Source organism: Oculina patagonica, chromosome 6 (assembly GCF_052425735.1).
Source record: "Oculina patagonica isolate OP01 chromosome 6, crgOcupat, whole genome shotgun sequence".
Lineage (NCBI taxonomy): Eukaryota > Metazoa > Cnidaria > Anthozoa > Scleractinia > Oculinidae > Oculina > Oculina patagonica.
In genome coordinates this window covers 30608062-30623133 of record NC_135763.1, presented here as the reverse complement: position 1 = coordinate 30623133, position 15072 = coordinate 30608062, and the positions used below count along the sequence as shown (strand labels likewise).

The 15072-nt window shown below is 40.1% G+C and overlaps 1 protein-coding gene and 1 pseudogene across 3 annotated transcripts in view; one reads left to right on the top strand and one right to left on the bottom strand.

Annotated features, from left to right (window-relative positions):
• LOC144658171 (uncharacterized) overlaps positions 1 to 15072 on the top strand; it is a 126808-nt gene that overhangs the window by 93832 nt on the left and 17904 nt on the right. The window contains exon 1 of one of the 2 annotated variants that reach the window (XM_078518528.1): positions 11906 to 11999. The exons of the other annotated variant lie outside the window; for it this stretch is intronic. The gene's annotated coding sequence lies outside the window, so the exon portion shown is untranslated. Of the gene's footprint in view, positions 1 to 11905; positions 12000 to 15072 lie in introns of those variants that run through there. 2 annotated transcript variants of the gene reach the window in all.
• Positions 2501 to 3906, bottom strand: LOC144658334 (ryncolin-1-like; annotated as a pseudogene). The gene is made up of 3 exons (XR_013571667.1): positions 3806 to 3906; positions 3227 to 3605; positions 2501 to 2858 (listed from the first exon to the last, which is right to left on the bottom strand). The product of XR_013571667.1 is annotated as a ryncolin-1-like (transcript).

The window sequence follows — 15072 nt, the reverse complement described above, 5'->3', positions numbered from 1 at the left end:
AAAAAGCGAGGATGGTTACTATTGACGAAGATTTAGGGGGATAACAAAAACGAAGCTGAAAAAAGTGACCGGATTTTATTCTACATTCTATGTTAACATATCAAACAAAGTATCACACTTCCTTGATTGCAACCCTAACTATTAACAAAAGTTTTAACTCAGGTCAAAGTATTATAGATTTGCACTCGTCCAAACAGAAATCGGCATAGATTGTTAAATGTTTGTTGTGAAACATAACATCGCGTTTAATTTTATTAAAGTTTTCTCATCGGCGGCTTTAGTAATTTAGCTAAATTAAAGTTAAAAACTAAACAGAGTTCCTGTTTTACCATTTCCGCCAAATGTTTGCTTAACGGAAGGTGCATCTTTGTCCACAGTTTTGCAGTTGTTCGTTCGTAATCTAGCACTGTTTTGTCTTCCAGTTCGATTCGGAGGAAGTTCTGCACATTGAAAAAATGGAATTTAACTAGAAGTTTTTTCCATGCTATTTGGACACTGTCAGTTGTATTTTTCAACATAATGTCGATTTACACAGCCCGTCTTTAAAAAAAAAAGAAATCTGCCTGATTGTGCCTTTAACTGCTTGTTTCACTCCTCCGATTTTCCAACAGTACAAAATCGGGTTTAGAGATGAGTTTAAGTAGAATAGAGTTGACGTAGCTAACCAAGCCACGTCGTGTCCTATCCCATTTACATATAGCTCAGCCGCAATGCCACACGGAACATAGCAGGCAACTAATGCCAACTGCACCCACATAATGCTGGAAACTGTCTTTTTGTATCTTGCTATGTTTAGTGGAATCCCTTCTCCGTTCGGTTGTCTGTGAGGGACATTGTTTTGTACTTGGGCTTGTTGATGTCGTAGTTTGAGGTGGATCCTCGTGTAACAGAAAATGGAGGTTACCGGGCAGAGTATTAAGACAACAGAGGCTGCCTTTAAGGCGACATCTCTTCTCCACACCCGGATCAATGCACCTGAAGCAGCAATTAGCCAAAAACAAGTTATGACTACACGAACTCGCCTCAATGTTACGACATGTTTGTATCTCAGTCCCAGCAACAGTGCGAGAAGTCTGTCCAAACTACTTGCTGTCGATGTGAAGACAGATACTGCACACAAAATATAACTTGAAGATACACAAATGTTGTAAACGAAGTAGTAAACACTCACGTTCATCTTTAATATACGAAACATAATGTAAGTAGCATGCAGTGGTTGTACAATAAGACCAACGCAAAGATCAGTGACCGCCAGACATCGATACTTTACCTCATTATCTACTAGATAATTTATAAATGGTTATTGCAAAGGGGGTTGCATAATAAGGAGGGGAGAGGCGATAGCTTGGCCTATTTCCTTGCAACCCTGTTGTACAAAGCTATTATCATTATGAAAAAACGGACACAGACAGCATAGCCTTATTAAAACTCTCAAAAAAGTACATTCAAATTTAAATTCATATCATTGTCATGCTGTATATTTTGAGAACCTCAATTGTCAGCTCCCATCCCAACATTGATCATCATTCTTGATCTTCGGTTTCCGGCCATTTCTCCAGTGAATGCATGTAATAAGATCACCAGGGGGTGGAGGTAGATCCATACTTCGATCCTAAAGGGCCGATTGAGGTGTGTGTGTGTGTGTGTGTGTGTGTGTGTGTGTGGGGGGGGGGGTGTGTGTGTGTGTGTGTGTGTGTGGGGGGGGGGGGGGGGGGGGGGGGGGGGAGAGAGGGGGTGGAGGGTGGATAAAATTCCTTTTCCCAGCCCACATTTTACCCAAGTCTCATTACCCACTCAATAGTTTTCCCGTTTTCCAAATCCCAATCCCAGTTGTATTGTAACTCAACTGAAATCTCATTTTTCAAGTGAAAATTTGCCCAAATCCAGTTTGATTCCCAAGCGCGCTCATAGCTAAGCGCATGTGCGTTATGTTGCTTTACTAATTGATTACGTCATCAGTGACAATACAACATGTACAAAGGAGAAACCTTTGCAAACGTGTTTCATTGTTGGGTGTTGTGCCACAGTTGTAGAGCTAAAACCATTAAAAGTCTTGAAATGTATGTTTTCAAATACACAGATAATTTCTCTTGGTGTGATTTTTGTGTTTCTTCTCTTGATAATAGAGCGGTTTTCACTTGAGTGTCGTAAAACCAAAACCAAAGTAATTACTCTGGGCAATCACAAAGATCACAACAATCCAGTGAACCAATCAAAACTCGAAGCAAATACATGTAGTTGGCACGAAGCGCGGGAAAACGGGCGCGAGCGAGTCATGATTGGTTTTGGTTTTACTCCTGATTGGCCGAGAAAGTGGCGCGAAATTTTTAAACCAATCACTAAGCGTAGTGAACGCAAAACCAAAGCAAACGCAAATAACTTTCGACACTCAAGTGAAAACCGCTCTAATGGGGTAACTGTAACGAGGACAGGAGGAAAGGAAAGAAGAGGAAATTAAGCATGAGAAAATAGGAAATAATGAATAGAGACAAAACATAACTTGTTTTGAGTTATTTTAATGACCCAGTTACTGTGACATTTCTTTTCCAATCTCTTATTTGCATTGGTCAGCAAACAAGGAAAGATAGAAAGTTCTTAAAAGTTCACTGGTCTGATTTTCATCTCAGCTCTCTTGGCGGAGTAGTAATATCCTTTCCAGTGATACCAGTTGATACCATCAGCACCTGATGAGTGTTTTCCATGATGATACAGACCGTTCAGGTTGGAGTGATGACAGCCCTCGTACCACCAGGCTCCTTTATAGGACACAGCACAGTTACTACCCGAGCTGTCATTATCCTGATCTTTGGTTGTAAAGGGGTAACCACGATGAGAAGAAAGTGAATCACCAGCAGTTCCTGAAAACATAAAACGAAAATGTGATTTCAAACGATGCAGAAATTAAATAAACACAGTCCTACAATTCTGAAGGCTTCAAACAGTTTGAAACACTGTTTTAATTTATTTTAAAAAAGTGGCAACACAATAATCCAAATAAGGCCTACTAAGACTTCGCTTGTCATCGTCTTCATGTGTTCAGGTTGACTTCCTTATAGTTATAAGACTCGGTAACACACAAATTTTCAGTGTTTCTGTTTTGATTTTCCACCCAATCTTTCATAATACTTTCATCGCGAATTCAAATTTTTGTCATCACATTTACATCACCTGTAATACCAACAAATACATTTGACAATAAAACTCTTTAAAAATCGTTAAAATTTACCTGAATAACTTCCAAGGCTCAGCTGGTACTTAGTCCTCTCGCTCGTAACTGCAAACATGTCGTACTCGGCGTAAGCAGTTTTGCCTGCAGTGTCTTCCAGATCTACTCGAAGCCCGTTCCTTGTTTTCGTCAGGCGGTTTATCTTGTCCAGATCCCAGCCAAAACTCGCCATTTAGGTTACCGAAGCCACGTTTGTAGTCGGCCCAGCCGCGGTAGAAATTAACAGAGCCGTCCAGTCTCTTCTGGAACACTGTCCACCCCCCACCGGCTGTTGTTTGGTCACAGAACACATCAAAGGCACCTGAACCATCAGGGTCGATTGTATAAACACCGCTGATTCTTTGGCCGGATTTAAACAGCTCAGCACAGTTCTTCATGGCTGTTGAACAGAGAAAAAGATATATCCATTGACTAGTTCCTTATTACCGCTACATTAAAGATCGAACCTAATTACTCTATTTTGACCGGTGTGCTACGAAACTGAAAGATCATTTTTTATAGACAGAATTGACTGTTTTTTTTTTTACATTTTGCCACACATAGGACAAATAGACTGCTTAGCACCGAAACAGATTTGACTTCCCTTACGTTTCACCGGCGACTTGTTCCCTTTGAGGATGTCGATGCAGTCTTCCACTTGAGTGAGTTGTTTCTTCATCTCTTGAACGAAAGTTTCAAGCTTCTTGTTTGGCCCAGCATAGAAGCTTTGTACGCTGTTCACTGCAATTGTCTGTAGAACTGACTGGGGTGCTATTAGCGCCCTATTTCCTGGCTTAGCTAAGGTTTGATTCATCACAAACAACGCTAAGAACAGCAAACTGCAACGGAAACCCGAGGAAACACAAGTCATTGTGCGAATTTGATCAAAGCCCAACTTAACCGTAGTTAACTGTATCAGGGACTGGTGAAAAAGCGGATGTGAATCATCTTTAGTCTAACAAGGTGTTTGCGTCACTGGGTTCGCAGCAAGACGTTTTTTCATGTTTCCTGAGTGTTGAACAATCTTTTGTGCAATATTGACAGATCCACAAAATGATGACAGCTCCATCAAGCAACAGTTTTGTGACTGAACAAGAGAACATATTCTATTTTTTTACCTACACTAACATTTTAAGGTAAAAAAGATTTTTTTCAGCTGCGAATAAATTATATTGCGTTTAAAGAACGCTTATGCATGTATGCTTTATGTGCGCAGCGAAACCATTCATTATCTTGTCAACTAGCACAATTTTTGTATGGTGGATCATTTGAAAGAAATGACTGATTCTACTCAAATTGAGTGCCGGGCTTTTCTAGATGCAAATGAGACAGCCTGGCTACCTCGAGACGTTTCTAGAATAAAATGTTTCTTATTAATTCCCGTCTTCGCTTCCTTTTTTACGCTTTCTTAAAGAAATAAATTATTAAGTCGATTAATAGAGATCTAAGGAATTGTACCAGGACTGCACAGATAATTTAAATAGTGGTAGGTTCTTCTTGATTCTGCTGACAATAAAGTAGCTATCCTGGACACTAACTAGACAAGGTCGCCTTTAAAAAAATCCTGAAATTCCCTCGCTTTGTGGATGTCGGGGCATACGCTTTAGGTTTATGGATTCTGGTTTCTATGGTGGTACTGGCGCGTTAATATAAATAACTTTGTTTGAGAATGGTAAAAAAGGGCTGCGTTTAACGTATTTTGAAGCAACGATCGATTTTTGCTTTGTTACATTCTGATGGTAAAAAAGGGAAAAATAACAGAAATACAGGCAACCTTAAAGTTCCGAATGTTGGGAGGAAATTTAGCAGCCTTTTCCTATAGTGCAACCTTTGCAATGTCGCTACTTTGGGTAAGCTAAACCGTGTTCCACAGGTAGGCGGAAAGGAATATAACTTGGTGATTTAAAAGGAATCGGACTATGTAGAGATGAAAGGGCAATGACATTTGTTGAAGAGCATTTGTGTTATGATCAAAACGGTATAATATCAGTGCTGTAACCAGACCTTTGCCATAGACGAGGCAAGATCTTGCTTGGAGGCTCAGCGGGCATGTCTTCCAGAAAATGTTGAAATCTAGAAGTTCTGCAACTCTTTGAAATATATTTTTCATGAGATATTTCTTGAGAAAAATCAATTTTATTAAACTGGGGGCTATTTTCCCAACAAATCATACTATGTTTTTAAATTTGAGTAAAAAGTTATCTGAGGCAAGTGCCTCGTCGCCTCCAGCTCTTGCTAGTTACGGTCCTGAATATGTTGCATTTTGAATAAATACAAAAAGCGTCATCTAAAACAAAGATGTCGATCAGTTTGTCAGAGGTTCTTGTATCTGTTGTGTCTCCCTGCGGCTTTTGTTTCTTAATTACAAGTCACGTGTTACATCGCTATTTACGGAACTTCCTTACTTTCAAAGGGCCGATACTTTCAGCAATTACCAAAAACTATGAATTTTTTTCGCTACTTTGGAATTCGGGGTTCGAACGCTTTGCAGTATAAGAACTTTTTGGCGGCTTTATTTCTTAGCTTGCAGTGCAACGCAAAAAAGTTTTGTGGCGGTGCATCTAATATTTAATGAAGGCTGAACATTGTAGATAAAATTGAGCAACGCGTCTTTGTTTGTGTACATTTCCAGCGGAATCTAATATAATTTTCTGAACACTAACATCGTGGAAACTGAATTAACTAGCAAGAAATTTTAACTTAGTGAGCTCGAATTATGAAAACATATAGGTAAAATAATACTTTTTAGGCTTTCCACTGTAAATTTTCGCCTCCAGTCCTTCATTGTCAAGTTATATAAACAAGTGTCTCTTCTGTTTACTATCACAAAATATTACGGAATGACAGTTCTAAAAACTAATTCGAAGGGAGAATTAAAAGCAACAACAGCGTTTCCACAAAATACTGAAACGAACATTGTGAAAATCGAAACGGGATTTCAATATTTTCAGTCATATAACGGCACTGCTTGAACTTGTCAAACACTGAGTTTTGAGAGATTTTAAAACTTTCGTTGATAATATTTATTAAAATATGTATCGATGGTTCATTTTCTGTGTGATTTGTAAACATCCAAGGGAAAATCACTAATTATTTTTCGATGTTAAAACCATAAAAATTTTTATTACTCTGTCGAATTTGCATGTTTTGTAAACTAAATTTTGCTACTGAACGCTTAGCTGAATTATTTTGCGGCAAAGAAAGGAATTCAGTTCAACAAGGCGAGAAAGCGAACAGTGACAGGTCAGCGAACCCGTCGCCTTTTCGTGTTAAGAATATTTAATTAGCCACTGAAAAAATGATTTCTTTTTTGGCCTTGCAAAATTTATAAGCTTAGTCTCTACGTTTCCACATTTGATGCTTTATATTAGTATTTATAATAAAAAAAGTATTTTTCCTCCGGCGACAATTAACTCAATGAACTAGAAATGCAATCACGATGGGCTATGTTTAAAATAATATGCATACTTAAAACTAGTCTCAGTGACCATCCGTCGGTTAAACAAGTTTTGTATTCCAAAAGAAATTAAAGCAGGCATAATTATTTTTTTCGCGGCTTTGAACACCCTAATACATCTCATTTCAGAGGTTCAGCCTTCTGGTTTGGTTACAGCTCAGAGGAGTATACAGTTGAATCCCGATTTCAGGCTCGACTACTCAACTGAATTTTCTGACTTCCTGATAACTCAAACCAAAAGTCGTTTCCGTTAGATTTGCTTCACTCGGTTGCTTTACTTCAGATTTTTCGAACCAATTTTCGCTTCCCTTGGAGGCTCGATACTAAAATATATTTGCTACTCAGTAAACCACGGATAAACTCTACGCCGAGTTTTGGTCCGATATTACTCACACAGGATAGTCTTCTCTTGCGGAATTTGAACCAACCTTGTCCAATTCGATCGGCTGAATTTGAACCAACCTTGTCCAATTCGATCGACTGAATTTGAACCAACCTTGTCCAATTCGATCGACTGAATTTGAACCAACCTTGTCCAATTCGATCGACTGTAAGACCTTTTTGCAATTTATTAAAAAGACCGACTTACCTTTTCCCAGAAGCTAGATCATCCAGTATTCAGGACGTGTGTTTTCCAAACGCATTTTGCGTCGATTCGGATAGCAACAAGTAGGCCGTTGTAGGAACAGTACCAGATCAGAATGAGAAGACTAACAACGATTTTTTTTTTATCTCACTCGGCATTAAGCTGGATTCTCAGCTTTTTCCCGGGAAGAATCATATTCGGAAGCTATGGACGCTAATGGAAAGGTAACTAGCAGACGTTTTCATTCAAATTTCTGCTTTTTTCGTAAAGCAAACAGAAACGTGTTTGATTAGTTGGGGCCAGTGATGACATTTTTACAAAAACGATTGATTTCCATCCATTTGCTATGCAAACCCGAATTTCTTATCACTCACTGAATAACCAATTTATTTTGGTTTTAAGTCTTCTTTGCCTTCAACAAATTTGATACCTTCTCATTGAGCCTGGTTTTCACTAGCGACGCAAGCACAAGCGCAAGAATAACAGCCCTTATTTCACGGTAAAAACGGCTTCGACTCAAGCAAAAGAAATAAGCGCATCGCATTTTTACGCTTGTGCTTGCTGCAAGCACAAGAACAAGGATCAAAATTTGTCCTTTTTGCGTGATTGCGCTTATGCTTGCGCTTGTGCATGCGCCGCTAGTGAAAACCAGGCTTTAGTTAACTAGACATTTTATTGTGTGGTATCGCTGTATATTTTTACAAGTCTTGCAGTAAATTTTTACTGTTATAATACAGACTAAAATGTCTAGTAAGATATTTCAGAAGTTTTCTTTCCTTGCGCGAAATGCTGACTTTCCAAAGTTTTTTAATCATTCGCGCGCTCCAGATCTAGAGGAATACGGAACCTGTTTAACCGGTCTTGTAGAGGAGTAATACCATCAAACCGGTTTAATTTGTGGAGTGCAGACATCGCGAGATATTTCTACTTGTTTCGCGCCTTTTTGAACTCTACGAAGCGCAGTTGAATAATAAAAAGGAATATTTGCAGCTAGTGATAAAAGTTCCGACTAAAATAACTTTATGAGTGTTTATTAGTCCAATACCTATCGAGGTTTGATGTGCTTCGATCTTTATGGTGATGCATAGTTTCAACTGAGGATTCTTCAGATCACTAAAGAAAAGCGACTTAGCTCGTTAAACATTAAAAGAGTCACTTCACCCCAGTCTCCAGGCGTACCCCGCTAGCTTCTTTTTTGCGAGACCTGAGACGAGTGCTGTTCTATGACGTCACCAAACAAGGTAGGGTCCAAGCTCCTTACTAAACTGAGGAGAACGGCTGGTGTAAAAGCCTGGATAGTCGGCTTTCTTAAATTGTTTTTATCTTTGTGTGGAAAACGAGGAAAAAGGCACGAGAATGACACGAGTTCCGTCAGAAACCGGTTTCTGCTTCTGTCTTTCCACTTTCTAAAAGTGGCTTGCGCTCCCATTTTGCCTCGTCTTCTTGGCTTGATAACAGAGTTTGTCCAAAATGTTCATTGTAACCAATCCAAAATAATTTTTAACACAGCTTGATTTCAAAGATCCAAAAGCAATATTTGCCTTGTGATTTAAACTTTGTGACGAGGTAATGCTCATGTACAAGGTTGAGGCCATTACAATTTGTCGGCCCGATTTGGCCCAGATTTGATAAGAAAATGAGTGTGGGACGGGAACTTGGGGACTGGGACGCGGGACGCTTGTTTGGGACGTGGGACGCGTGGGCTGGGACGTGGGGACGTAGGACGTGGGGACGCAGGACGTCGGGACGGGGACGTGTGGACACGCAAACGAACAGACTAAGTTTTCTTTGTTACCACCGTTTGCATTGATACGCGATTTTTCAAATCGAATCACCAGCAGAAACGTCTCCAAAATTTCCGTCAATCGAAGTTTGAAATGACGTTTCGCACGAGTGATCTTGAAGTTTAACAGACGATCAATCAGCGATCAATAAATTTTATGCCGACAGAAGACTACAGAAACTTGGACAAATTCAACTTTATTACACAGCAAAGACATTTTTTCGAGACTTGACTTGCAATTTCAAGGCTTCTACGTTTAAAAACCGAAAGAGACTAAACGGTTTACAGATCTTTTCGAAAAATTAATCTTACACAAAGCCGACATTTCAGAGACAGTGGCAGATGGAATGTCGCGATATGTTTTACAGTAATACGGCTCGTTGATCATGAAAGTTCTGTACCTTTTATTTTTATGGTGTTTATTCCGACGGTTTAGCGAGAAAAAGCCCTTTTAGACAACTTAGCTACAAAATGGTTTAATCTGCACCTGTTAAAATCAGTTTAAGGAGTTTTGGCTGCGGAAATAAATTTTTTTCGCCAGTTCATTTTCGTGATCGCTCGTGAGAAATGTTATCGGAAACCCTTTCAAACTTCGATTGACGGACATTTTGGAAACGTTTCTGCTGGTGATTCGATTCGAAAAATCGCGTATCAATGCAAACGGTGGTAACGCAGAAAACTTAATGCTACGTTTACACGGACACGGTTATCAATCAACACGGTTTCATGACCTCGAAACCGCATCGAAAACGACACGGTTTCGAAGTGTTTACACGGAGCCTATTTAACGATTTTCCGACTGTTTTCGAATGTGGTTGTATAAGCAAGCACTGCTCTCTATGCTTGTTTCACCATGTTTACCCTTCGCAAGCCAGCCAGTTCGTGCCAAAATACATGGCCGTTTTCAAATCGATGTGGTTTCGCCGTTTTTGACCGTTTACACGACAACGAAGCCGTATCGTTTTGAAAACGCTCCACTTTTGACAGCGTTTTCAAAACGACCCGGTTACAGTAGTGGTCTTGATCGGTGCCGTGTAAACAGTACCTTTTAGTCTGTTCGTTTGCGCGTTCCCATGTCCAAGAGTCCCCGTACCCACGTCCCACATCCCCATGTCTCCTCGTCCCTACGTCTCCACGTCTCCACGTCCCCACGTCCCCACGTCCCAGCCCACGCGTCCCACGTCCCCACGTCCCCACGTCCCCCCCCCCCACCCCCACCCCCACTCCCCACTCCAAACAAGCGTCTGTTGTAGTGTCACAGATTTTAGAGTTCTAGTCAGTTTTCATCCTTTCAATTTTAATAGGCAAAGAAAAGCTGACAGACGAATCCCAACATGTAAATTTGGCCTTGATAGGCACAGGTCCCTATGGGAGGCAAGAAGGAGGGGATAGGGTGCTTAAACCATCTCTTCTGAGATGACTAGGCTGCAATCACCAGTTGTTGAACCCAAAATGAATATATGATTTATCTTTGTACACTTTAATTTTGTGTGAGAGATCCTTTTCCAGCATGCAAACTCATAATGCAAGGTTTTTATATTTTGACCACTGCCTATTCAACTTGCAAAAGTTCTGGATTGAGCAAAATGTTTAGCTACCAATACTTAAGAATTTCAAGCACCTAACATCATATATTTTAGCACCTAAATTATTTTTACAATCCCATCGCAACGTTGATCATCATTCTTGTATGGATATCCTAATAAATGCATCTGTGGTAAATTGACCGTAAATTACTTGAAAGTGTCGGTGGCATTGGTTCACAATATCTACTGCGTTCATTATCTATTTTTTAAAAAATCGATCAATGTTACTTTACGAGGGTAGCTCTTAAGCCTGGTTTTCACTAGCGACGCAAGCACAAGCGCAAGGATAACAGCTCTTTTTTTCTCTCCGTGAAAACGGCTTCGACTCAAGCAAAAGCACAAGCGCATTGCATTTTGATGCTTGTGCTTGTGCTTGCGGCAAGCACAAGCATAAGGATCAAATTTTGTCCTTTTTGCGTGATCGCGCTTGTGCTTGCGCTAGTGCTTTCGTCGCTAGTGAAAACCAGGCTTTAATAGTCTTAAGACAAGCCTGTGAACCTCGTATTCCAGATCAAATGGGAATTTAGAAGTTTTAGTTTTTGTGGAGGGAGGAAAACCAGATAAAAATCTCTCAGCACAAGGACAAAAATTTAAAAAGGAATAACAAATTAACAAAATCGGGCAACATTGGTGGAAGGTTAGTGTTCTCAGCACTGCAACATCCCTGCTCCCATGATGACCTAATGTTTAGTGCGGCACACCCCAGAAAAGGCGGCTTGGGTTTGAGCCCTGGCCGGGGCACTGCATTGTGTTCTTGGGCAAGGCACTTTATTCTCAAAGTCCCCCTTTCTCCCAGGTTTTTAAATGGGTACCAGCAATCACAGTCCTACTGTGACCCAAAACCTGGTTACCATCGTTTATGAGTGGAAATACAAATCATTTGAGAAAATTTAAATAACAGCATGGGTGAGTTTCTTGAAGATACCGGAATCACGGCCTAGGATTTCCGCTAGTCACTGGTAGCCCCGGACTATGCGAGGACTATGCACTGGCACACAGCGGTCAAACGCGTGCACATTTCCTCCGAAATTCTCCATACAAAGTATTTCGCTTTTTAATAATAAAGCCAAAAATTAATGCCATCCCTGGAAAGTTAAGGTTTATACGCAGCTTATGGATGGCAAATTTGATAATTCATCTCCACTGAGTTTCCCAGCTTGAAATTTTCTTTGCCCATTTTCGAATTTCGAGTCAAATTCTTAGAAAAGTTCAAGGCGACAAAGACCGGAAGTGACATCAATTTTTGCATTTGACCGCTGTGAAAGGCACTGGGTACTAAATTTGTGTTTTCAATATGGCCGCCTTCAGCAGCTGTTTCGATCGTTTCGATCGTGGTTTGAATTCTTTGCAGCTCTTTTATCGACTATTTTGCGTCAATAGAGGTAAGTAAATCTTTTTCACGGCATGTTTGAAAATACTAGGGAAGAATTTGTAACTTGAATGTAAAAGACCGAGCATAACTCTGTGGGAATTTTTACATTGTAAAACTAAAGTTTGTTTATCACCGGCAGCCAGTAGAAAATAATTATTTCCCTGCGTCCCAAAAACGCAATGTAGTAATGTTATCCAGAAATACCACTTCGGTTAAAAAACAGCACTTCAGATAGCATCCCAGTAAACTTTTTTAGGAGGCAGCGTGGCCAAGTGGCTAATATCGGGAGCTGGACTTGCAATAAATTATCCTGATCTTCCTGCCATTTATAGAGGTAGTAACGAAAACGAAGACCCCGAAAACGAAGACCTAAGACCTAAGACCCATACGAAAACTAAGACCCGTACGAAAACTAAGACCCGTACGAAAACTAAGACCTAAGACCCATACGAAAACTAAGACCCGTACGAAAACTAAGACCCATACGAAAACTAAGACCCGTACGAAAACTAAGACCCATACGAAAACTAAGACCATACGAAAACTAAGACCCGTACGAAAACTAAGACCCATACGAAAACGAAGACCCGTACGAAAACGAAGACCCGTATATACGAAAACGAAGACCCGGCCAAAACCAGCGTTACCCAGAGTTGCGTGACATTAACCCGGTGGGGGGGGGGGGGGGGTACTCCCTATAATGGCCTATACGGGGAGGCTCCGCCCGAAAGGGGTACCTTTTTCAGGCTCCAGGTATATAAAAGGGTAGGGATTTCACAAGTTTAGGTATATGAAAGGGTAGGGAAATCTGCCATAATGTTATTTTAAAAGGCCTTTATATCATATATTTCGAGCAGACGCAACTTTTGGCTGTATCGTTTTAATTTATTAAGCGCTACATAAAAATAACAAGAAAACTTCCCGTTTTAGGTAAATGTGAAGTCGTGTAGGTATATGAAAGGGGTGCCTTTTTGCAATAAAGGGTATACAAAAGGGGTACCTTTTTCTATCAAAATGGTATATAAAAGGGTAAGGGGTTGGAACTCCGGGCGGAGCCTCCCCGTACAAAACTTTTTTGAGTACCCCCCCCAGGGACATTAATAATAATGACAGAATATTATTGAAGCAGACTGAGCGTACTAAGAACGTACTACTGATCAAAAGTCTAGACTTGATCGAAAACTAAAACCTGATAGAAAACGGTTGCTTCTGCGTCACAGAAGAGACAGCCAAAGTCCCCCAGCAGTAATGCACCGTATCGAAATCTTCTCGCGCACAATACTTGCTTAAATAAACTTCGCTACCCGATTATTATTTCTCGCTTTACATCCGCGTAGAAGGGTGCGGAGAGAAAAAAATTAATACAGGTGTCAAAATGTACTAACGGGAAACTGTGCCGATCTATCACCTCTTCACATCTGCTGAGCGGCAGTCTTTCGACTCTACTTAACCTAGCTAAAATCGCCTCCTTATAATACAACTGACAGAGCATAGTGCCCTTTCTAAACATCTTTGAGGCGTCAAAATAAATTGGACGACCAAATCCAATTTTACCGAACGGCTTACTTTGTACAAATTTATGTCACGAAATAGGAGTCTGTGTAGGCCTGTCATCTGTTTTTTGCTTAGTAAATAAAGTTTTTGTTAGTGCTTCTTATGTGTAGTCATATCAATAGTGACCTTTCATTCATTTGCCGGGGCCGACAGGCGTACTTGCCAAGATGTTTTAATTTTACTCATGTAGCGCGTAGTGAGGCGTACTCACTTCAAAATGTAGGATTTCAATGAAACTTGATCGATACGTTCTCAGTACTCGTCTGCTTCAATATTATTCCAATCCAACACTAATTCGTAGAGTACAAACATCGCGCAAAACGAGTACAAATGTCACACCATATTTGACCATATTTGTACTTGTCTCATTTCCCCGACCAAAAGATTAAAAACCTTGGCAAGTCATGTGTGACCTAGGCTCCCGCAGTGCTATCAGAATGGAATTTTCAAAAGGAACAGCATCTTTTCATTCCGTTTACGTGTTGAAGTAACTGTAACGTTCCATTTGTCGAAAAATTCTCACCGAAAACTCCATGTAAAGGTAAAGCGCTCATTGATTTTCGATTTCAGTAGTACGTTCTCAGTACGCTCAGTCTGCTTCAATATTATTGTCACTATTATTAAGGTCACGCAACTCTGGGTAACGCTGGTTTTTGCCGGGTATTCGTTTTCGTATATACGGGTCTTCGTTTTCGTACGGGTCTTCGTTTTCGTATGGGTTTTAGTTTTCGTACGGGTCTTAGTTTTCGTACGGGTCTTAGTTTTCGTATGAGTCTTAGTTTTCGTACGGGTCTTAGTTTTCGTATGGGTCTTAGGTCTTAGTTTTCGTACGGGTCTTAGTTTTCGTATGGGTCTTAGTTTTCGTACGGGTCTTAGTTTTCGTACGGGTCTTAGTTTTCGTATGGGTCTTAGGTCTTAGTTTTCGTACGGGTCTTAGTTTTCGTATGGGTCTTAGGTCTTAGGTCTTCGTTTTCGGGGTCTTCGTTTTCGTTACTACCCATTTATAGATGGATTTGTCTTTGGTAGCCTTCGAATTCAGCTCCTCCATGCATTGTAAATAGCCAACTGGTCAGCCTTCTGCTATTAGTTTTAGCACAGCAATGCTTTAAATACAATGACACTTTAATAGAACGATTTCGTATATGTCGTTTTTTAAATGCTAATGAGTACCATTAAATGCTAATGAGGAAGAACAATATAGATTTTTAATTTGCGTTCATACCAACGTGCCTGCCTACATTGTATGTCCCAGATATGGCAAACAACACCAAACAAAAAGTGCAGTTCTTGAACCCTATTTTTAATTGCTGAACAGTCCAATCTGGCGAGAAAATTAAAATCTGCTTGCAGAATTTAAAAGCAATCGGATAAGTACCAAAAAGTAACAAAAAATAATGTAACAAGTGCTAAAAATGAAAAAACAACATTTCTGAAATCTGTGCTTCAAATGTTTTGTTTTAAGTATTGGCTGTCCACGGCTTGAATACTTATACCCTTTTAGAGACCTTCATTTTTGACAGCGTTATTCA